Source organism: Ambystoma mexicanum, chromosome 2p (genome assembly GCF_040938575.1).
Source record: "Ambystoma mexicanum isolate Mex_15411 chromosome 2p, UKY_AmexF1_1, whole genome shotgun sequence".
Taxonomy (NCBI): domain Eukaryota; kingdom Metazoa; phylum Chordata; class Amphibia; order Caudata; family Ambystomatidae; genus Ambystoma; species Ambystoma mexicanum.
This window is the reverse complement of record NC_090923.1, coordinates 637298167-637320970: the sequence shown is the minus strand read 5'-3', so window position 1 is coordinate 637320970 and position 22804 is coordinate 637298167. Positions and strand designations below refer to the sequence as shown.

Sequence of the window (22804 nt, the reverse complement as noted above, 5' to 3'; positions counted from 1 at the left end):
CTCACACTGTCACATCACACAATCAAAGTAAACTTAGAGGGTGCATAAGTGCAGAGAAATGGCACTGTAAGCCTCAGGTCCGCTAACAAGCTTCTGCACAGTAAAAGAGAGTGGTAGACCGTTTCTAGGATGTATGCCTCTTTGTCTTGATTGGTGGAACAGCTGCTATCACTTCCGAATCAAGCAGGGATCCCGCAAAACAAGAAGTATGGGGGTCTGGACCAGCTGCAGACAAAAACTGGGGAGTGGATGAATGGATTTAGGCCTAGAGAGCAGTGAAGGTGTTGAGGGGGCAGAAATATAGAAAAAGTGGATCCGACGGAGAAATACATCTATAGAAGAAGTCTAGGAAATGCGATCAGCAAAACAGGCAGCCTCAGGAAATGGGACTGGTGAAGAGAACCAGGTACAGAGGTTGCTTGGATAAGGGGACCAATCAAATTGGAACTAGGGAATTGATCAAAGCATACAGGAACTATGAGCATAACTAGAAAAACACCCAGATGGTGCATGCTTGCACCCATAGAAACATGTAGTCTTGATACACAGATTTGTGTTTTTACGGTCTGTACACATATGGCAGTGGGCACACTATGTTTATTTATGACATAATGCTGGCACGTTTTACTCCATATCAAGGCATAAAGTTCTGTAGGATAAATTTATGAGGGCAACACATGGTGTTTCTAAAAAGCATAATTGAATGGGATAGTGAAACCTTTCTTTAGTGGAGCATTGAGTTCTGGTCATTCGTGCAGTTATACATACAGGAGCCCTGGGGAATGGGAGCAGTCAATCAGGAAGAATGAGTAAGTTAGTAAGATAGAACGCATGGACATTATTATTATTATGGTATTTATTGAGTGCGGACCTAGCTTTGAGAAGCAACGCAGTGCTTATTGAGTGCGGACCTAGCTTTGAGAAGCAACGCAGTGCTTTACTGAGGTATATACCAATACAGACACAATGGAGCGTTTTACAGAGGTATACAACTGTACAGATGCATAAGGAACAAGTTACTTACCTATAACTCTTGTTCTCCAGCATGGGTCTTGCATGGATTTACTTGCTATGAATATTCCCCGTCAGGCTGGGAATCCTCAGTAAAATAAAGCAGTTTAGCTTTAAGTTAAAAACTGCATAGTCGCTTGTGTAGCCTATTGCTTTCCCTTTGGGTCATATATTGCACAACCAATGACATTCTTTCTTCTTAGCTCCACCCCTGGTGGCCATCTTCAGATTTGGTCACGCACGTAAAATGGCAGTAAGGACCCAAGAAGAGCAGCAGAGGGGAAGGAGGGAGGGGGAGGGACAGTTTGCATGTAAACCCATGCTGGAGAGCAAGAGTTACAGGGAAGTAACGTGTTCCTTCTCCAGCATGGGATATTGCATGGATTCACATGCTATGAATACGATTGCACAGAAATACATATAAACAACCACAAGAAGCAATAAAACATATCCCTGGAACACACTCACATCAAGAAAACAGGTTGCGAAGCACTGCCTGTCCGACACAAGATTTCTCCCTGGAATCCCTGTCGACACAGTAGAATTTCGTGAAGGTGTGAGTAGACTTCCACGTAGCAGCCATGAAGATATCCAGCAGGGGAACTCCAGAGAGAAACGCTGTCGTAGATGCGATTGTTCATTGGAATGGGTCCTCGGCCTGCCTGGAAACAGCCTGTTGGCCAGCTTATGGCAATGCATGATGCACCCAGAGAGTCACTTGGAGATGGACGCCTTAGAGAGGGCCTTCCCATGACCCACAGGTCAAAAGTTGACAAAAAGCTGAGAAGTCTTTTGAAAATCTTTAGTGCGTCCCACATAGAATTTCACGTACGCGACACGTCCAGTGAATGCAAGGACCTTTCAGCATGCGTAGAAGTGCTTTCGAAGAACATTGGTAAGACCAAAGTTTAGTTTAAATGAAAGTCAAATGGGACCTTTGGCATAAAAGACAGGTGAGTTTGTAGAACCACCTTGGATTCATGGAAAGACAAATATGTATGCTTACAGGATAGAGCCTAGATTTCTCCAACACGCCTGGCCAAGATGATCACCACTGGGAAGGCGGTCTTCCACGAGAGGAACTTCAAAATTGTCTGATGCATTAGGTTCAAATGGAGCACCCATCAGTTTGGACAGGACAATGTTCAACTCCCAAGCCGGGGCCAGAGCCTTCACCGGTGGGAATGTTCTGAACAGGCCCTTGAGGAACTCCTTCACAAGCCTGTTCAGACCACAGGGAGAGCTTACCAGAAGCCTGGGCATACCGTTATATTGCGGCTAAGGGTGTCCAGTCATAATATCGAATACAAAATTTCGAATGGCAAAAAAGTCGAATCAAAAATGTCGAAAAAAAAAATGTCGAATTTTTTTTTTCGATATTTTTTTTGGGCTCTAGTTTATATAAAAAAATAGGTAAAAACAAAAAAAAAAGAAAAAACGGGGGTTGGGGGGAAAACCCCCATTTCGAAAAAAAACATAAAAAATAAATTCGACATTTTTGTTTTCGACATTTTTTTTCTGACTTTTTGACTTTCGACATATTTGTATTCGAGATTATGACTATAAACCGCGGCTAAGTATACCTTGATGGACACATGGGCAATATCAGACTGCCAGCGAGAGCAGTTAAGGTAGAAGTTGCCATGCTAAGACGCACTGCTGAGAGATGTTCTGTGACAGGCACCACACTGTAAAGCGCTTCCACTTGTGTTTGTAGCATGCAAGTGTAGACAGAGAACTGGCTTTGGCTAGAATCTTCTTGCATTCCAATGACAGCGAGAAATGCCCACATTCTAAGGCTGCAATAGTCAGGCCGACAGGTCAGGGATGCAGGGTCATGGTGCAGGATTGCCCCTCCTTCTTTGGATAGCAGGTATGGAAGAGGGGGCAGTTTGATGGCCGGAACTACTGACAGGTGAAGAAGGTCACCTGTCTGGTCCACACCGGTGCAATGAGGATCATTTTGCAGTGGGATAGTTTGAGTGTGCTCATCACACGTAGGAGCAGCGGAAATGGCGGGAATGCATAAAGGAACATGCCTTCCCATGGAAATGTGAAGGCATCCCCCCATACTGCTTGCCTGAGGATGCCTGCAGGCAAACCGGACACTTGGTATTGGGGCTGCTGTCACAAACCGGTCGATCTGAGGCCTGCCCCATTCACTGAAGATCCGGGAGGTTTGAGTTTGCTAGAGCTCCCACTTGTGGCAGGACCGCAGCTCCCTTCAGAGAGAATTTTGCGATGGTGTTTTGAATGCTCGCCAGATGGAACAGTGCTAGAAACATCCAGTGCACAATGGCCCAGAGCCACAGGTTCTAGGCCTCCAGAGAGAGGACAGGCAACCTTGTCCCGCCCTGCTTTTTGATGCAATACATGGTGGGCGTGTTGTCTGGGAAGACCGTGACCACCTTTCCCACGAGCTGAGGCTTGAAAGACTTGAACCCAGAAGGAGAAATTATTTACCGGTAAAGTTCTTTCTATGGATTCTTCTACCGCAGATTCCTCATCAGATAGATTCCCTTCCAGCATCAGCTGCTCGGATACCTTTTCGACAGGGGGCGTAGTGCACGTCGACTCGGCCATTGATCCGTCTTGACTCGATGCACCAGTTGTCGACTCCCAAGGTGACATTGGCCCCTGTACATATACTGTGTGGCTTTGCCCCCGTTGCTCAGTCCCACACCTTTCCCCCCCATCCCAAGCTTAGCCACTGTGAAAGAAGACCAAAAAGACTGACAACAGCCAAACTGATACAAAAAAGGGAAACACAACACAACAGTTTTTTTTTTTGGTTGTATTTTTTGGGGATGAGGAAGAGGACTGTTAGAAGGTCTAGCAAATCACCCTTCTGAATGGGAAGAAGCCAAACCATTGGAATCATCTGCATTTCCCACAATAAGTGGACAGCCAACATGCAATACAGGCACTTTCATAGCAGGGTTGGATGGGAGGGTGATGAGGGATCTGCGTGGAGAAGAATCCATAGAAATAACATTACCGGTAAGTAATTTCTCCTTCAATAGGTTGCTTTTCTCCTGCAGATTCCTCATCAGATAGACTCCCAAAGCGGCTGGATAAAAGTCACTATAGCAGAAAATTCAGAAACATTGCTCTTCCAAAGCAATCATAAGCCCCACGTGACATATTCAAACAATAATGCTTGGCAAAAGTGTTGAACGAGGACAAAGTCGAAGCCCAGCAAATATCCTTGTCTGGCACTCCCCTTTGCAGTGCTGAGGATACCGCTACACCTCTTGTGGAGTGCGCTCTGATGGCAGATCTTTCCCTGAATGCTGATAGAACTATGCCATAAAGAGCATTATCTAGCGAGAAATTGTCTGCTTTGTAACAGCCAACCCTTTTTATGCCAGCAAAAAAGCCAAAAGAACTGATCAGCCTTTCTGAATTCTTATGTTCTGGTCACATCAAAACCAAGGGCCCTCTTGGGGTCCAACTTGTGGAACCTCTCCTCTCTTCCTTGGAAGCTTGAGGAGGAGGATAAAATACAGGTAGGTCAATGGCCTAGGAGATGTGCAACTCCGAGACAACCTTGGGCATAAACCCAGATTGCACTTTAAAGGACACCTTCTCCTTAAAGAAATGAAGAAAGGGAGGCCTGCAAGACAATGCCCGTACCTCGCTAACTCTTCTGGCTGATGTGATTGCCACCAAAAAGGGAGTTTTCAGCATGAGCAATCTAAAAAAACAGGAGTGCATAGGCTCAAACAGAGCCGCCATAAAGAAAGATAATACCAAATTAAGATCCCAATCCAGGACAACAAATGGAATGGGCGGATACTTATTCACAAGGCCTTTCAGGAATTGGGCTATAACCGGGATCGTGAAAAATTAACCTAGATCCGGGGAGCGCTAGAACACAGACAAAGCTGACAAAAAACCTTTGAATGTGGTCACCTGAAGACCTGAAGAGGCTAATAACAGAAGGAACTCCACCACTACAGTGGTGGGGGTAAGAGATGGAATCAATATCGCTATCCCTACGCCCTGCCTCAAACCTTCTCCATCTGCATGCGTACAGAGATCTTGTAGAATACGGTCTGTGTGCAGCCAGCAAGACCTCAATCACCTCTTCCAAGAGGTCTCAGTCATCATACCTCATCCTCTCAAGAACCACGCATGTATATTGAGAGACTTGCGTGGGGTGGAGTACCTGACCTTCCAACTGGGATAAGAGGTCCGGCCGCAGAGGCAACCGGAGAGGCAGGCAGATGGCCAAGTCCAGAAGTTCTGATTGTCATGTTCTCCTCGCCCAATCCAGGGCGATCAAGATCATGGGCATCTGAAACCTCCCTCCTCAACCTCCTGAGAACCCACGGGATGACAGGGGGAAGGCATAGTGGAGGTCGTAATCCCACGCAACCAGGACAGCATCCCCCAGGGCCTGTCTTGCTAAGAATTCCCTTGAACAGAATGGTTTGCACTTCCTGTTGGACCACATCACAAACAGATCCACTGAGTGAAGGTCTCCTCGAGAACAACATGACAAACTACTCACTCATGCAAGAACGTGCTCTGCCTGCTCAGAGCATCCCCATCCCTGCCAGATGCACTGCCGAGACAACGATCTGGTTCTCCAGCAACCAGAACCACAGCTGCATCGCTTCCTCGCACAGGGGCAGCGACCGGACACCCCCCTGCTTGTTCAGGAAATGCATGGCCACTGTGTTGTTTGTCATGATCATGATGTGTTTCCTCCCGAGGAAGGGCACAAAAGCTTTCAGTGCTAGCCTGATAGCTCGCAGTTCCAACCTGTTGATGTGCCGACTCTCCATAGCTGACAAAGGCAGTTCACCTGCAGATTGTCGCATTGAGCACTGCAACCTTTCGATGATCACCCTGGCCTGAGGCCACAGAGGCCTGAAAGGTTGCCCCATCATCATGTTGGCCCTGCTGGCCCACAAAGAAAGATAATAGGCCACCCTGAGAACATCCTTCAGGGAGCCGAAAGGCGATCTGGCCAGCGATGGCCAAGATGAAAGGCATAGCCCTTACAGTTGGTGGGCCCACATCGAGAATATCAGTGAGCTTGAAAGCTGAAATTTAGCTGTAGCAGAAAGGCTTAGGGCGTCTACCACCATTTCTACAGTCTGCCTGTAAGAGGTATTAGCATGGCCATAAAGATGAGCCTGCTGTGCCTGAAGCTCTGGTGAGGTGTCTAAACCGTGGGTGTTTTGTAAATCTCCTGCAAGCACTAGGAGGTCCACCTGATCAGCGAAAAACTCTATGCCACCGGAAGAACCCGGAATCGTTTTAAAGCCGTCCCCATCCTCTCCAAAAATGGAATGCATAGTGTCGAAGAATGAGGTTCTCGACTCGGGAACAAACGACTTTTCCACAGCCAGTGCCAATATCGACTTCGACAGCTTTGGGGCGGGTGGCATTGAGCGCAACGGTACCATAAACGGTTTCGAAGGCATCGTCGATGAATTGGTGGTCGGCATCGGCCGGGATGGCTTCAAACGCGACACAGTCTCTGTCGCCAGACGGACCGGGCGTAGCTGGGACTGACAAGGTCTACTGCTTCGAAGGTTAGCCCTGTACCGGCAGCAACCGCCTTCATCATATCGAGCATCTGCTCTCTAAAGGTCTCCCACTCGGCCCTGGTAGCACAGTCGCGGGAGCGGGCATACCCTTTTCATCGAACAAATCCTAGTCATGCAGATCATGCCAATGTTTCTTTTTGTGGGAAGGGGCGACGAGGAATGACTCCTGCAGTTTGAGCTCTTTTTGGCCTTCTTACGGTGCCTACCCTCTTTCTATGAGGTGGAATCCTCCAGAGAGGTTACAGTCTGGACCGTCTTCGCTGTATGCTGCGCCTTGTAAGGAAGGCATGGTATCAACAGTAAGACGGACACAACTGACCACAGTTCAAGGGTGTTTATTGAAGTTCAACAAGGGTGTGATAAACGCCCATCTAATCCTAAATCTACAGATGAGCAAGCTACGACCATCAAAAAATACTGCAGTGCTAGTGGAGTCTCATCAAAATGAAAGGGCCTATACTAAAGAAAACTATTGCCAATCCTTACCCCTAAATACAAATAGTGTGGGGTAGTGTTTATGAAAGAGAAAGAAGTGTTCACAAAAATGATATGTCAGGATGTTTAGGCCGTTGGCCTCCCTTCCCCACGTTTTCAGCACGGGACAAGGTGGTTCACTCGAGCATAGCACACACTCACCCAAGTCTCTTTACTTATTAAATTCTCTTTATTCAGAGGGCCTGATGTACAAAAACAAATGAAAAGTTCCTTTCCTCTTACAAGTACTCAATTTAGGTGATTCACTCTTCACCCTGGATCACCTCAGGTGGGCTCATATCCCTTTTATACAATGATAGTTACTTTGGATGCCCTTCTTCCAGGCTCAGATCCACTTCTCCAATGTTCAGACAATATTTTTTCTCAGGTGAACCGCAAGTCACCCGGGATCCTCCTCAGCTGTGCTCAGATCCTTCCTCTTAAACAACTAGTCTCCCTCAGCCGGGCTTGGACCAATTTCAGTTTGTATTAACTATCAAAGACTTTCGAATGTGCACAGGGTTTAACTTGACACGTTACAGGACCACTTTGATTTCACAATTCCTTTTTACATTTGCCACCTCTCAGTTGGATACCTAACAGAGACCTTCGAATGAGCACCCACGCGGCACTGGACCACTCCGTATACGGTATCTATCTTGGCTTCAAAAGTTCAGTCACTCCTTTGATATTCAATTATATGTGCGTCACTCGTCACATACACTTCACAACTGTTCTCTTCAGATCTCTCCAAACAATGTTGCCGCTTGCAACCTTGCTTCTAACACAGACCAGTCCTGCTATCAGTCTCCCCGACTCACCGGCTGTGGTGACTTTAGTGAGGCTGCTTTGTTGTAGGAGCCAAGAACAGTACCATGGCGGCAACCGCTTCTCCCCTCTCCCCGCCTTGGCTATCGATGCGGAAGAGGCCTGGTAACCTAAAACACACAAGGCAGGTTTCTTCAGCTTTAATTCCAGGTCTTATGTTTCTTATTCTCGAAGGTTCGTGAAAGTAATGTTTTTTCTCTGAAAAGGTCAATGGCACTTCCCTCCCTGCAACCCTCTCTGGTGTTGCCGTCTTTCTCCTCGTATTAAACTACTATCTTAGAACTGCTGCTTCCATGTGTGCTTTGCCTTGCTCGCTCAACGCCTTCTTCCTCCTCCTTCGCAGCCCCCTATCTTTATACACTTGGGTCATGTTAAAAAGCTGCAGGTGTATGTAATGATCAGTAATTGCCTGACTCTCCCTGACCATTCTGTTGGGACATATCGGGTATACGGCTCGGGTGTTAGTCTGTTTTCTACCACAGTGAGCTGTCCGGGACACAATGTTTGTGTCGGGAAAGGGGTGGGGGTTTGAGTTCCTAAGTATCCTACCTGGTAGGATGGGGAAAAGGTGTTTCAGGGAAGGGGATACTGCATCTCACCATCCGGTGTCCCACTCCCCGAAGACCCCTCATCCAGGTGATCCTACCGCACCGGTCCACCCCCAGGAACTGGATCCAAAAGCGATGGCTGTGTCCTTGCCAACTGGATGACAGCTCCCGGGGACTAGCGGGTGAGACCCCTTAAGGTTTCTCATAGCCTCCTGGGCGTGCAAATGAGACCGGACCAGCCAATCGTCCTGGTAGGGGTAGACATATAATCCCTTCAGACGAAGGAACGTTGTCCCTGGCTCTAGGCATTTGGTGCAAATAACAAGGGGGGTCCTGGGAGACTCTCTGCCAGACATGAGTCCTGGTTACAAGAGCCTTACCCAGAGTCTTTAGCTCACTATCTTTCACAGAGAAGAAATATCCCCAACATATCAGTCTTTGTCCTGCGCTGGGGCAGTCCAGCACTGAAATGCTAGGCAATTCTCCTCTGAACAAGAGTACCAACAGCAACCCCAGACAAGTGTTTCAGTCTGGTTGAACCTCATCAGTAGGGTGTAGCTGTGTCTCTCTAAGAATAGTGAGCAAGGGGTCCACGTCTGGATTCCTCTAGTAATTTAGGGTGAGACCCAAAGTTACATGAGATATGCAAATAACAAGGGGGGTCCTGGTAGACTCTCTGCCAAACATGAGTCCTAGTTACAAGAGCCTTACCCAGAGTCTTTAGCTCACTATCTTTCACAGAGAAGAAATATCCCAAACATATCAGTCTTTGTCCTGCCCTGGGGCAGTCTAGCACCGAAATGCTAGGCAATTCTCCTCTGAACAAGAGTACCAACAGCAACCCCAGACACGTGTTTCAGTCTGGTTGAAACTCATCAGTAGGGTGTAGCTGTGCCTCTCTAAGAATAGTGAGCAAGGGGTCCACGTCTGGATTCCCCTAGTAACTTAGGGTGAGACCCAAAGTTACTTGAGATATGCAAATAACAAGGGGGGTCCTGGGAGACTCTCTGCCAGACATGAGTTCTGGTTACAAGAGCCTTACCCAGAGTCTTTAGCTCACTATCTTTCACAGAGAAGAAATATCCCAAACATATTAGTCTTTGTCCTGCCCTGGGGCAGTCCAGCACCGAAATGCTAGGCAATTCTCCTCTGAACAAGAGTACCAACAGCAAACCCAGCCATGTGTTTCAGTCTGGTTGAACCTCATCAGTAGGGTGTAGCTGTGCCTCTCTAAGAATAGTGAGCAATTTGGTATTTGGTGAACACCGTTGGGGTTGATTTGGGGCCGAAGGCCAATGCCTTGAATTGGTAATGCCTTCTTTGGACGACAAACCTTAGGAACTTCCTATGTTTCGGGTGAATGGGGATGTGAAATATGTATCCTCCAGATCCAGCGTCGCCAGGAAATCTCCCTCTTCTAGTTGGCTGAGCATGGCTGTAACGTGACCATCCTGAAATTCTTGGGCTTTAGGAATTTGTTTAGATGACGCAACAAGTACAGGATGGGCCTCAACCTGCCTGACTTCCTGTGAACCAGTAAGTATACAAGTACACTCCGGAGCCCCGTAGGTGCAGGGGGACCTGTTCCATAGCCCCTTACAGTAGCATGGTCTGAACTTCCCTAACGTGTTGGGCTCCATGCTGCTCTGGTTTTAAAACAGAAGGAATGTAAAGGGCGCTTGTCTTGGAAAGACAGAGTGTCCCTGCTCGGTGACTTTGAGCACCCATTTGTTCATGGAGATGTTGCGCCACATATTGGCCAATTGAAATAGCCGGCCTCCCACTGGGGTGCTTAAGTGGGGGCTCTAGTGCTGAGCCTGGTCAGGCTTGCTTCTGCGTCTGCATCCTGGCCGTTTGCAGACGACAACGCTGGGTACCTCCCCTATAGGTCTGGGCACAACCTCTATAGGTCACCTGAGTAGTGGGCCGTGTTAAGTCAGGGTATATTCTTTGACAAAGTAACCAGAATCCTGACTCCAAGATTTTGAACTCGTTGTGTAGTGGACGAGTTCTTTTTGTCAATGTACCCAACAGAGAGGTAGAAGAAACTCTCTGAACGGTCAAATGACCTAAAGATGAGAGGACGTCACAGGAACCGGTCAACCTGCAAAGGAACCGTACATTAGTGACAGAAGACAACCTGAATAGCAATGAACAGATAACCCAAACTCTTAGTACCTGAAAATTGACTGTAGTTGACTGAATGGCAATCCCAGAATAGTAAGATTGGCGTCAGAATTCTAAGAGAAGGAAAATAACCAGTAATTCACCGGAACCAAAACAAGGACAAAACTTGAATTAGATTATAGGAACAGTCTTACCAGTTGAGAATTTCCAAGGAAGTACAATATCCAGAAGATGAAATGAAGAGCAGGAGCGATCCACAAAAGAAGGAGCGTTGATCCACCTACCCACCGCCGGCACGAGGACGCCTAAACCAAGAATCCGGTAAGCAAACAATGTCCACCTGAAAACCGACGGCACGCGGACGCCTAGTACACTAGAGAGTCTCCAGTTCCAAAGGGACAATGAGGAAGTCTGTATCCACAGGTCTGTAGAAAGTTCCAGTAGCAGCAGAGTGGAGGACGTAAATAGCAGCGCAAGCCGAATGGGGAAGACAAGAGAAAATCAGTGAAAAGTTCCAAGAATCGAAAACCAAGTGGGCAAATTCAAGCAGACATCCGTGATCCATAACAATTCCAATTAAGGGTTCCGAAGGTCGAGGCAATCCAACAAGAGGCACAAAACAAGGGAAAAACCAGCAGGAGTCCAGTAGACGATCCGGGTCAAACACTAAACCAACAGAAGCAAAGCAAGGTCCGTAGCAGCAAGAGAAATAACAATTTCAGAAGCAGCGAGTAGCGGGGAGGCGGGGCATAAGAAGGGAAACCAAAAAGTCACGTGAGAGTCTAACAACGTGCAAAGACAAGTGACCTCAAGTACGCAGAGTGACTGCGTTTCCATGGTAAAGTCCAGCGCTGCTTAAATGACACAGAACAAACTGGCTGAGCAAACTTCTGTGTACTGAACCAGCGTCTCCGTGACAAAAGCGGAGGAAAACCAGGCGAGGAAGGTAAGCGAGCAGGAAGGGAAAGACTGCCAGTATGCTTCCCTGAACTACGAATCCTGACAGGCCGGGAGAGCTGGCGGTAGAAAGGGCTGAGCACCTTGGAAGTTCAGGAGACCTTTCCTTTCTAGGAGCAAAAGTTCTGCCTCCTCTGCAGCAGCATGGCCAGAGTGCGTATGGTCTGCGTGTCAGTCTTGATGGCACGAAGAGGCTCGTCCACTGCCTTGCCAAAAAGGTTATCCCCGTCAAACGGCATGTTGACCACCTTTATCTGGATGGCCTGCATGAAATGTGTGGCCACTAGTCTAACAGCTAACCCCACGTGGGGGATTCACGGCCTTCCTCCTCGTGGGTACTCAACATTAATTATACAAAAGAAAGGGTATAAGATATGCGCCTCAACTGATAATTACAAAGACTTAAGCTGCAAAGGACCAATACCCAAAATGCACTGTTCAAAAATTATATAATTCAATTTTGTTGTATGTATCACAAACACATATTACGGTCTTAAAACACTAAAATATATGCATAAAACGTCAACATAATACACACATGTATACACAATTGATATAATGTAGAGAGAACCTCTGTATGTCAAACCACACTGAATTATAGCCCCTTGAATATTTCAATCATGATATATTTAATTGCACTCAAAAGCACGACTTGTACAAGTTTCTGTCCTGACAAGGCAACTAAATTTGGGACATTCGTCTGGGGTGTGTTTTCTTTTACTTGTGTGTATTGACAATGGGACCCATCGATATAATTCGGCTCCTGAGAGCCCTGGTCTTTCTGTTGGTCCTTGGTGGGATAAAGGCACAATTTTAATATACTGAATGGGTCTTCTGATTAGACCTTTACCAACCCTACCCCCTATGGTCTGAAGTATAGCACTTAATGGGATATCTACTTGGTCGCTTGGATGCGATTTTCCAACGACTCAAATGCAACCGTTAATAGTTGCTTCTACTGGCTTCCTTACTCAGGCAATGTGAGTCCTTCTTCCTCTCACTGTCCTAGAAGAAAAACAACCTTAGTTGTGTATTCTATAGTACCCTAAAAACACCTGTTTAAAAGTCCTTCTATTTTAATCTTGCCTTTCAGGGGGAGAGAACACCTTTGCTCTATGGTAAATCACTCTCAATAGTGGTCAGGGCGGTGATGGATTACACCCAGTCTCGTGCACACCCATTCTAAAAGCGATGGAGACATAAGGCAGGGAACACCCATCCCCATAGACAAAAGTCAAAAATAGTCTAAATTAGAAAGGACTAGTCTTGCCTTTAAATTACTTGGATTTTTCAATGGCAAGTAGCCACATGAATCCTCCTATTTCTACTCTCCAAACTTCCAATCTCGCTTGACTGGACGCTCCCAACTCGGAAACAACATCAGAGCTTGGCATCAGTCGCCTGTATCATCGCCATAGCGGTTTGTGGCGGGATGAAAAAGCCAATTTGCCCCAAAGATCCTTGCAGACAGAGTGCTATCTAATTCTCCACATCTTACCTGGTGAAAAATGTGTCACTGTTTACAGAACGCCAACTCCGAGGCTCGCGGGTCTAATTGCAATTCAAAATGACCACTATTTCCGTTCAGCCGTGCGGTGACATCGTGTGCAACGTGATGAAGTCATCACCGGGCCGAACGGAGAAGAAGGGATAAAACACCCTTCCGTTTTAAATTAAGCTCACATTAGAATGGCTAAGCTTGATTAGTATTAATTGAGAGAAACACAGCTAAAATGTCATCATTGTAGAATCAGCTCATATTGAATTGGCTCTGATTTATTGGGATAATTATCATCCTGGTGAGACGCTCCCAGGTACATAACTAAATCAGTAACCCATTAGGCATCCCATTATGGGGTCCAACAGCCTGGATGAGGTTTGTCACATTTCACAAAATCATAAGAATAAGGCGTTAACATGTCCAAATCTAGCAACCTTGTTTAAACCAACTGCATATTTGCATAACATGATTCATATATGTTTTGTTAACCAGATATATATTTCATGACATGATTCATATACGTGTTTTCTTCACACGATTCATATATGTGTACGCTTAACATGATTCATATACGTATGCAATGTCTACTGTTAAACATAGGATGACCACAAGGGGCCCATAGTACATTCTCAATCATCACTATGTTTAGAACAACGTGTCTCCAATATCTAACGGAGCATGTTTGAATGCAGGGAAAAACCAGGCATGTAGGTTTAAGTCACTTATTACCTACTACCGATCCTGTGTTCCGCCAGAATGATAGGCACAGTGTGTCTAACCAGTGGCATTGTGACACTCCACATTTTCGTTGAGGCCCTTAATGTGACTTTGCATCATACAAATACATTATTGCTCCAGGTTGAGTCATTTTCTGTTAACCTCTTCTTGTGATGCACCTTTAATTTTTTTAAGGATAATCCACTTGAAATCAATATAAGTGTGTACTTTGTCAATAAAGTGTTTGACTAATGGGGCTTCTTCAATCTTGTTTTTTATACAACCCCTGTGCTCCATCATTCTGGTTTTGCACTTTCTATTTGTTTTCCTGATATAGATACAGGGTTAAGGGTGCATAATCAGATATATAACATTGTCAGTATTACAGTTAGTGAAGTCATTCATCACCCATTCACGGGTTAAACCCAGGTCGACTGTCAAGATTATTTTAGTAAAAGGACACAGGACACAATTACCACAGGGATGATGTCCTATCACTCAAGCCAACCTCCACTGTGTCCCTTGTTGTGGTTCAGTATTCCTACCCGATCTTACATCATTCTTCATAACCACATTTCGAATGTTGGTGTTTTTTTTAAAAGCCACCAGCGGTCTGTTATGGTCTTTGGGCATAATTCTACTCCAATAACTATGAATAATTCCCTTGATTTTTATAAGAGAGATGGCTAAAAGTGTTCACAAACACCAAGGGGCTTTCTTTTTCATCTGTCTTGTCTCTGGTTTTGTGCTCCAGCAGGGCTTATCTGTTGTTATTGTAGGCTCTTTTCAACACCTTTTTGACAAGTCTGTAAGGGTAGCCTCAATTAACCAATTATTTCTCAATCAATACATTGGCTCCCTCTTCATATGACTCATTGGGGCTGCTATTACGTTTTAACAGCAAACATTGACCAAATGGGAGGTTATCTTTCACATGATGTGTTTGGTGGCTTCCATAATGCAGCAATGCATTCTTATCTGTGGTCTTGGTGTATGGTCTCACTAATAGTTCTCCTTGCTCATGATATATCGTAATGTCTAGATAGTTGACTTGCCTATTGTTCATGGTGGCACTGAACTTAAGAAATCTATTTTGCTCGTTTAGCCAACCCACAATATTGTTAGCCTCTTTTTCATTACCGGACCATAGCAACAACACGTCATCTATGTATCTGAGCCAACACGTTAATTTCACTTTGTAGGGATTGAGGTTAGAATAAACAACTGTTTTTGGAGCAAAAATGTATTTTTATGATGCAAAGTCACATTAAGGGCCTGAACGAAAATATGGAGTGGCACAATGCCACTAGTTAGGCACGCTGTGCCTAGCATTCTGGCGGAACACCGGATCGGTAGTAGGTAATAAGTGACTTAAACCAACACGCCTGGTTTTTACCTGCATTAGAAAATTCTAAATTAGATATAGGAGACACGTTATTGTACACAAAGGGCCTCATAACGAGTTTGGCGGTAACCCTTTAATGCGGCAGTAATGCTATTACCGCCGCATTTAAGGGTCCGAGCTGGGGGTAAAAGCTCTGAGCTGGGGGCAAATCCAGTGGGTGGGGCAGTAAGGTTTGGGCACCCCGAGGCCAGATTGGCACATCAATGTGCCTCTCTGCACCAAGGGGAGTTGGGTTACCAAAGAAAAAAAATGAAAATGGTGGAACGCTTTTTAGGGGGGGCTGTGGGGCACCCCAATGGGTCTGGGAATTTTCTAATGGGATGGGGCGTTGACCCCCCCTCCCCAGCCGCAATGGAGTGGGTGCCATGTCATGCAGCCTCCCTGGGACCAGATATCTGCTCCTAGGAACGGACACCTGAGCCCGGGGAGGAGTGCAGGACAGCCCCCCCCTTATCTGCCCCTGGGGAGGGCTACATGAGATGGGCCGCCCCTCCAATTTGGCCATGTGTGGATTCCCACGGGTGTCCTCTTTTGGGAAATGCATGGGGTTCCCTGTTTCCCTTGCTGGCTTCGACACCCTAGGCCCAAATCGGTAGGTTGCCCACATGAACAAAATGGGCAGTGGCGAAAGTCTTGGGTTTACCAGTGGGTTACTCTTATCCTTTTGCCCCCAGGTAGGTGCACCCACACGTGAGGTACCGTTTTCATCGGGACACCTGTGGGAATGCAGGAAGGTATAACATTTGTTGCGTTTATGTGGTTTTCATAACGTTTTGACCCATTTGCTGGTGCCCTTTGTCACACAACCCTTTCATTTCCCAAATGTGACCTACATTTAGTCGCTGCTTTAGGCACCATACTCTTTTGTAACCTGCACAAGTCACCTACCCTTGAAAAGGTCTGCCTGTGCTCTTTCAAAAAATGGATGCTTGCCATTCCTCACCACATTGGTTTTCCCGATTTACACATGCTAAGTGCGCCTGTTCAGGCCGTGAGCATAAAACTCCTGTGTAGCATGGCTCAGTGTTTGGCTTGTGATATTGCTTGTTTTGTAAAACACTACAAAAAATGTGTGCTTTCCTAACTGCAAGAGTCGGGGTAATGAAGCGGAGCATTGCTTTTCTCAAATTTCATAGAAGCCATTGCCGTACCAAGCCAACGATGTCCAACACATACCTTTTTTTAGGTAATTTTCCCGCTTTTCTCCCAATCTATGGCATTTCCCCTACCTAGTTGTTGCCTGACTTACGCAAATCACCCCTTCCTAAACTTGTAATTTTGTCTACTTTTCAGAAATATATGCCTTTCTGTCCTCCAATTCAGCTTTCCTACCCTTTTCTTCCGTTCCGTCCATGCATGTCCAATTGGCAAAAATGCCCAAAATCGCCTACCTCTCACAAAACAGTTGATAACCACATCAAAAAAATGTTTTTACGTTTCCACTCAACCTGTTCTTGGAAGCCAGGAAATTGGGGAATTCAGCACAGCAAACTATTTGTTCCTAGCTCTTAGAAGGAAAGAACCACAGGCTTCTTTGTACATCATTTTGTTCGCATTTTTTGAAAAAACACAACATTTTCGCCCTTTTTGCTTATTTTCTCTCACCCCCCTACAGCAACCTAGGATTCCTGGGTGGCGTTGTGACCGCCTACATGTGCATCTACATGTACAAAAAAGGAGCCAAATTTGGCCAAGGTATCTCATGTAACAAAAAAGTTACAAGGCAGTGAATGGCCACATACCGAAATCACCAAAAAAGGCCCTGGTACTGAGGGAAATACCCATGGCACTTAAAGGGTTAAGGGTGCTGAACTTAAAAACAACCAACTTACAACGAGGAGTATAAAGGAAGCAGAAAGGTCGGAGCAGTAGGTTCCAGAGAGGGCCAAATCTATTAGAGGCGAAATCAGAATCTAGGAAAAGAGAGCAGTTTTCAGCCCTTTCTTGAAAACCTCAGTAGATGCACTGACCCTCAACAGAGGAGTAAGAGAATTCCAGGTCTGTGGCGTGGCAGAAACAAAAGCGGCATCCCTAGACTTCTTGGTCTTGAAACGTGGAACATTCGACTCCTCAGATCTGAGGGTTCTGGTGTGTTTCTTGGGGATGATGATTTCTTTCAGATAGGCGGGCATAGTTCCATGTAAACATTTATGTGCAATGAGAAGCAAACTGAAGGAGACCCTAGCCTGAACAGGAAGCCAGTGCAAACTTCTGCGTTCTTCTGACACATGGTTTCTTTACAAACGAGTTTTAACCACTCTTATGGCTCCATTTTGTATGACCTGGGCCTCCTACAAACGGCTGCGTGAGGTACACCCCACTCCATTTGGGGTGGGGGGAGAGGGCCCCCAAAAATGGTGGGACAGGCCCCCCAGTGGGTGGGGCAGTAAGGTTTGGGCACCCTGGTGCCAGATTGGCACACCAATGTGCCCCTCTGCGCCAAGGCAAGTTTTGTAAACAAAATAAAAATGGAAAAGGCACACTGCACTTTAGGGCTGGCTGAGGGGCACCCTAAACCGCCAGGTAATTTTTAATGTACTGGGGCGTGACCCTCTACCCCCCCCACACCAAATGCAGGGGGGGCATCTCATTCAGCCCTCTCTGGGGGCAGATAAGAGGGGGCATCTCATGCAGCCCTCCGTGGAGTCAGATGCCCCTTCCTAGGAGCAGATATCTGCCCCCAGGGAGGGCTACAAGGGGTGCCCCCATTTCCTCTTGGGGTGAGGGGGAGAGGGCCACCCCCCATTTCTGTCAAATATATCCCTGGTGTCTAGTGGTCCCCCCATCCCACACAAAATTCCCTTTTCTTATTTTCATTTTTTTTTTGCCCCCTTCCCTGGGGGCAGATGATCAGCCATCTGCCCCCAGGTGGGGCAAACATGCAGGCCCCATCCTTTGGGGGGCCTGCACACTAATTCCTGGTAGCCCCCCCTCCCCAATTGGATGGGGGGCCACCTCATGTACTCCGGCCTGGTGCCATAAATCTGCCCCCAGCGAGGGCTACAGGGGGAGCCCCCCTCTTTCCACTTGGAGGGGGAGGGCCCACACCATTTCATGGGGGCAAAAAAATCCCAGGCCCCCCACCCCCATGCCGTTCTATTTATTTTTCTTTTTTCTTTTTGCCCCCCTTCTCTGGCGGCAGATGATCAGCCCCCAAAAATGGTGGGACAGACCCCCCAGTGGGTGGGGCAGTAAGGTTTAGGCACCCCGAGGCCAGATTGGCACATCAATGTGCCTCTCTGCACCAAGGGGAGTTGGGTTACCCAAGAAAAAAAATGAAAATGGTGGAACGCTTTTTAGGGGGGGCTGTGGGGCACCCCAATGGGTCTGGGAATTTTCTAATGGGATGGGGCGTTGACCCCCCCCCCCCAGCCGCAATGGAGTGGGTGCCATGTCATGCAGCCCTCCCTGGGACCAGATATCTGCTCCTAGGAACGGACACCTGAGCCCGGGGAGGAGTGCAGGACAGCCCCCCCCTTATCTGCCCCTGGGGAGGGCTACATGAGATGGGCCGCCCCTCCAATTTGGCCATGTGTGGATTCCCACGGGTGTCCTCTTTTGGGAACTGCATGGGGTTCCCTGTTTCCCTTGCTGGCTTCGACACCCTAGGCCCAAATCGGTAGGTTGCCCACATGAACAAAATGGGCAGTGGCGAAAGTCTTGGGTTTACCAGTGGGTTACTCTTATCCTTTTGCGCCCAGGTAGGTGCAGCCACAAGTGAGGTACCGTTTTCATTGGGACACCTGTGGGAACGCAGGAAGGTATAACATTTGTTGTGTTTATGTGGTTTTCATAACGTTTTGACCCATTTGCTGGTGCCCTTTGTCACACAACCCTTTCATTTCCCAAATGTGACCTACATTTAGTCGCTGCTTTAGGCACCATACACTTTTGTAACCTGCACAAGTCACCTACCCTTGAAAAGGTCTGCCTGTGCTCTTTCAAAAAATGGATGCTTGCCGTTCCTCACCACATTGGTTTTCCCCAATTTACACATGCTAAGTGCGCCTGTTCAGGCCGTGAGCATAAAACTCCTGTGTAGCATGGCTCAGTGTTTGGCTTGTGATATTGCTTGTTTTGTAAAACACTACAAAAAATGTGTGCTTTCCTAACTGCAAGAGTCGGGGTAATGTAGCGGAGCATTGCTTTTCTCAAAATTCATAGAAGCCATTGCCGTACCAAGCCAACGATGTCCAACACATACCTTTTTTTTTTAGGTAATTTTCCCGCTTTTCTCCCAATCTATGGCATTTCCCCTACCTAGTTGTTGCCTGACTTACGCAAATCACCACTTCCCAAACTTGTAATTTTGTCTACTTTTCAGAAATATATGCCTTTCTGTCCTCCAATTCAGCTTTCCTACCCTTTTCTTCCGTTCTGTCCATGCATGTCCAATTGGCAAAAATGGCCAAAATCGCCTACCTCTCACAAAACAGTTGATAACCACATCAAAAAAATGTTTTTACGTTTCCACTCAACCTGTTCTTGGAAGCCAGGAAATTGGGGAATTCAGCACAGCAAACCATTTGTTCCTAGCTCTTAGAAGGAAAGAACCACAGGCTTCTTTGTACATCATTTTGTTCGCATTGTTTGAAAAAACACAACATTTTCGCCCTTTTTGCTTATTTTCTCTCACCCCCCTACAGCAACCTAGGATTCCTGGGTGGCGTTGTGACCGCTTACATGTGCATCTACATGTACAAAAAAGGAGCCAAATTTGGCCAAGGTATCTCATGTAACAAAAAAGTTACAAGGCATTGAATGGCCACATACCGAAATCACCAAAAAAGGCCCTGGTACTGAGGGAAATACCCATGGCACTTAAAGGGTTAAGGGTGCTGAACTTAAAAACAACTAACTTACAACGAGGCACATAAAGGAAGCAGAAAGGTCAGAGCAGTAGGTTCCAGAGAGGGCCAAATCTATTAGAGGCGAAATCAGAATCTAGGAAAAGAGAGCAGTTTTCAGCCCTTTCTTGAAAACCTCAGTAGATGCACTGACCCTCAACAGAGGAGTAAGAGAATTCCAGGTCTGTGGCGTGGCAGAAACAAAAGCGGCATCCCTAGACTTCTTGGTCTTGAAATGTGGAACATTCGACTCCTCAGATCTGAGGGTTCTGGTGTGTTTCTTGGGGATGATGATTTCTTTCAGATAGGCGGGCATAGTTCCATGTAAACATTTATGTGCAATGAGAAGCAAACTGAAGGAGACCCTAGCCTGAACAGGAAGCCAGTGCAAACTTCTTCGTTCTTCTGACACATGGTCTCTTTACAAACGATGTTTAACCATTCTTATGGCTCCATTTTGTATGACCTGCAGACGATGAAAATCTGATAGGGGCACGCCTACTAGGAGGCTACAACAATAATCTATCTTGGAGCCAATGATGGCCCTTGCCAGAGTTTCTCATTTTCTTTCAGATACAAAAGGTCTAAAACAGCGAAACAATTTAATAAAGTAGGATGGCGAAGACATTAGGCTATTGATCTGGGCCTTCATGTTCAGGTTTTTGTCTAAATAAATGCCTAAGGTTTTTACTTTGCTCATAACGTCAATTTTACAGTTATCTATAGTAAAATTCTTATAGCTGGGACCCAACTTCTCGAGTTTGGTCTCTGACCCAACTAGTAGGAGCTCGGTTTTACAGCTGTTGATGGCTAAACCATTAGCCACCATTCAATACTGAATTGTTTGATAAATTTCGTTGATAAGTATTTCATCCTCCATATAAGATCCTGAGATAGGGATAACACACTGAGTGTCGTCTGCATAGTTTGCAAATATGATCCCTTCCTTTTCCAACATCTGGAAGAAACGGATCATAAAGATGTTGTAAAAGCAAGGCTACACTCAGGCCCCCTGCGGAACACCATCATAAGTGTGAAAGGTTTTGCTTCAGCACTGTCGCTAGCCACTCTGACTTGCCTCCCCTCCAGAAAGGAGTTAGTCCAGTCTACGGGCTCTTGGGAGAAATTAGCATTATTCTTTAAGCTGGTGGACAAGACGGAATGATCCACCAGGTCAAATGCGGCTGACAAGTCAAGAATCATGAGAAGCGATTAGTGCAAAATAAGTGTAAGGTTCCTTTCAAGTACTTGTTGCACTGAATTTGATACGTTTTTCTTAGGGCAACTGAAACATATCGTCCCTTTAACAATGTTTTTTGTCAGTGAACTACATAGCTTTTCAGTAGTGCAATTTATCCATAACATCCCTTTAACAATGTTTTTTTAGATCGAATTGCATAGGTTTTTACTAGTGCAACTTAACCATAATGTCCCTTTAACAATGTTTTTGTCATTGAAAATATATGGGATACATTACTCACCATAATCGTATTTCTGATGCTTGTATCTGCTTAGATTCACATGCTGTGCATAGGCCAACATCTAGTGGAAGCTGCAGAGTATTACAGTTTGTTTTTCGAAAGTTGAAAATGGGCGTCGACATAGGGCGTGTCAGTAATACTATCCCTAGTGTGACGTCCACTGTACCCATGAACCCTCATACGTGTAGGACCCTCAGATTGTGTTTTTCTGACATGAGGTAACATGAGGAGTAGCGTGAGCACAGATTATCCAAGCAGATAGATAGATAGATAGATAAGACTACAAGCATCCATGCGCCTTCTCTCAGAGGTGAGGAAGGGCGGGGGTATGTGAATCTAAGCAGATAGAAGCATCAGAAATACGATTACGGTGAGTAATGTCTCCCTTCTGAGGCTTGTGGAATCTGCTTAGATCACATGCTGTGCATAGATTAGCGAGCAGTGTTAGAAGGAGGTGGGATGTGCGAAGGGTCATGAGCAAATAAATGTCTTAGAACCGCTTGTCCCACTTGAGTATCTGTCTTGGAATGAGTGTCAATGCAGTAGTGCTGAGTAAAAGTGTAACTAGAGCCCCAAGTAGCTGCTTTGCAAATGATGTCAAGGAGTACATTTGCAATGAAAGCCAGAGTGGCCCCAGTGCCTCTAGTGGAGTGGGCTCTTGGCGTAAAAGGCAGAGTTCTTTCAGAAAGAGACTAGCATAGCTGTATACAATTGACTATCGACTTCGAGATGGCACCTTTAGAGACGTGATCTCCCTCTCTGCCTGTAGCTACGGAGACAAACAGTTGGTCTGTTTTTCTTAGCGGCACCGTCTTCTCTACATAGTAGAGGTCCGCTCTTCGCACACTTAGAGTGTGTAGTTTCACATCAGCAGAGCTTTTGGGTTTTTGGAAGAAGGCCGGAAGCTCAATGGACTGGTTAATGTGGAATTTAGAAATTAACTTGGGTGAGAACCAGTTTATCCATATGAACAGTAAAGAAAGGATCCTGCACTGACAGAGCCTGAATTTCACTGACCCTTCTTATGGAAGTAATGGCTACTAAGAAGGCAGTTTTATAGGTCAGGTGTTTGAGACTGGCTTTATGCATTGGTTCAAAGGGTGGGCCTATGAGTTTAGCAATCACCACATTAAGGTCCCATCCTGGTGGTGGGTTTGAAATTGGAGGGTGGAGTCTCTTTACCCCTTCCATGAAGGCTTTAACCACTGGTACTTTCCACCACGAAACCTTGTTGTGGGAGGTGGTGTAGGCTGACAGCGCTGCCAGGTGGACCTTGAGTGAGTTAAATACCAACCCTGCATCCAGCAGGTGGAGCATGTATGTGACAATATTGGAAGGAGTGCA

General features: G+C 46.2%; 1 protein-coding gene across 2 annotated transcripts in view; it reads right to left on the bottom strand.

Moving 5' to 3' along the window:
• LOC138566630 (acylamino-acid-releasing enzyme-like) overlaps positions 1–22804 on the bottom strand; it is a 1701869-nt gene that overhangs the window by 493202 nt on the left and 1185863 nt on the right. The gene's annotated exons all lie outside the window — the stretch shown is intronic.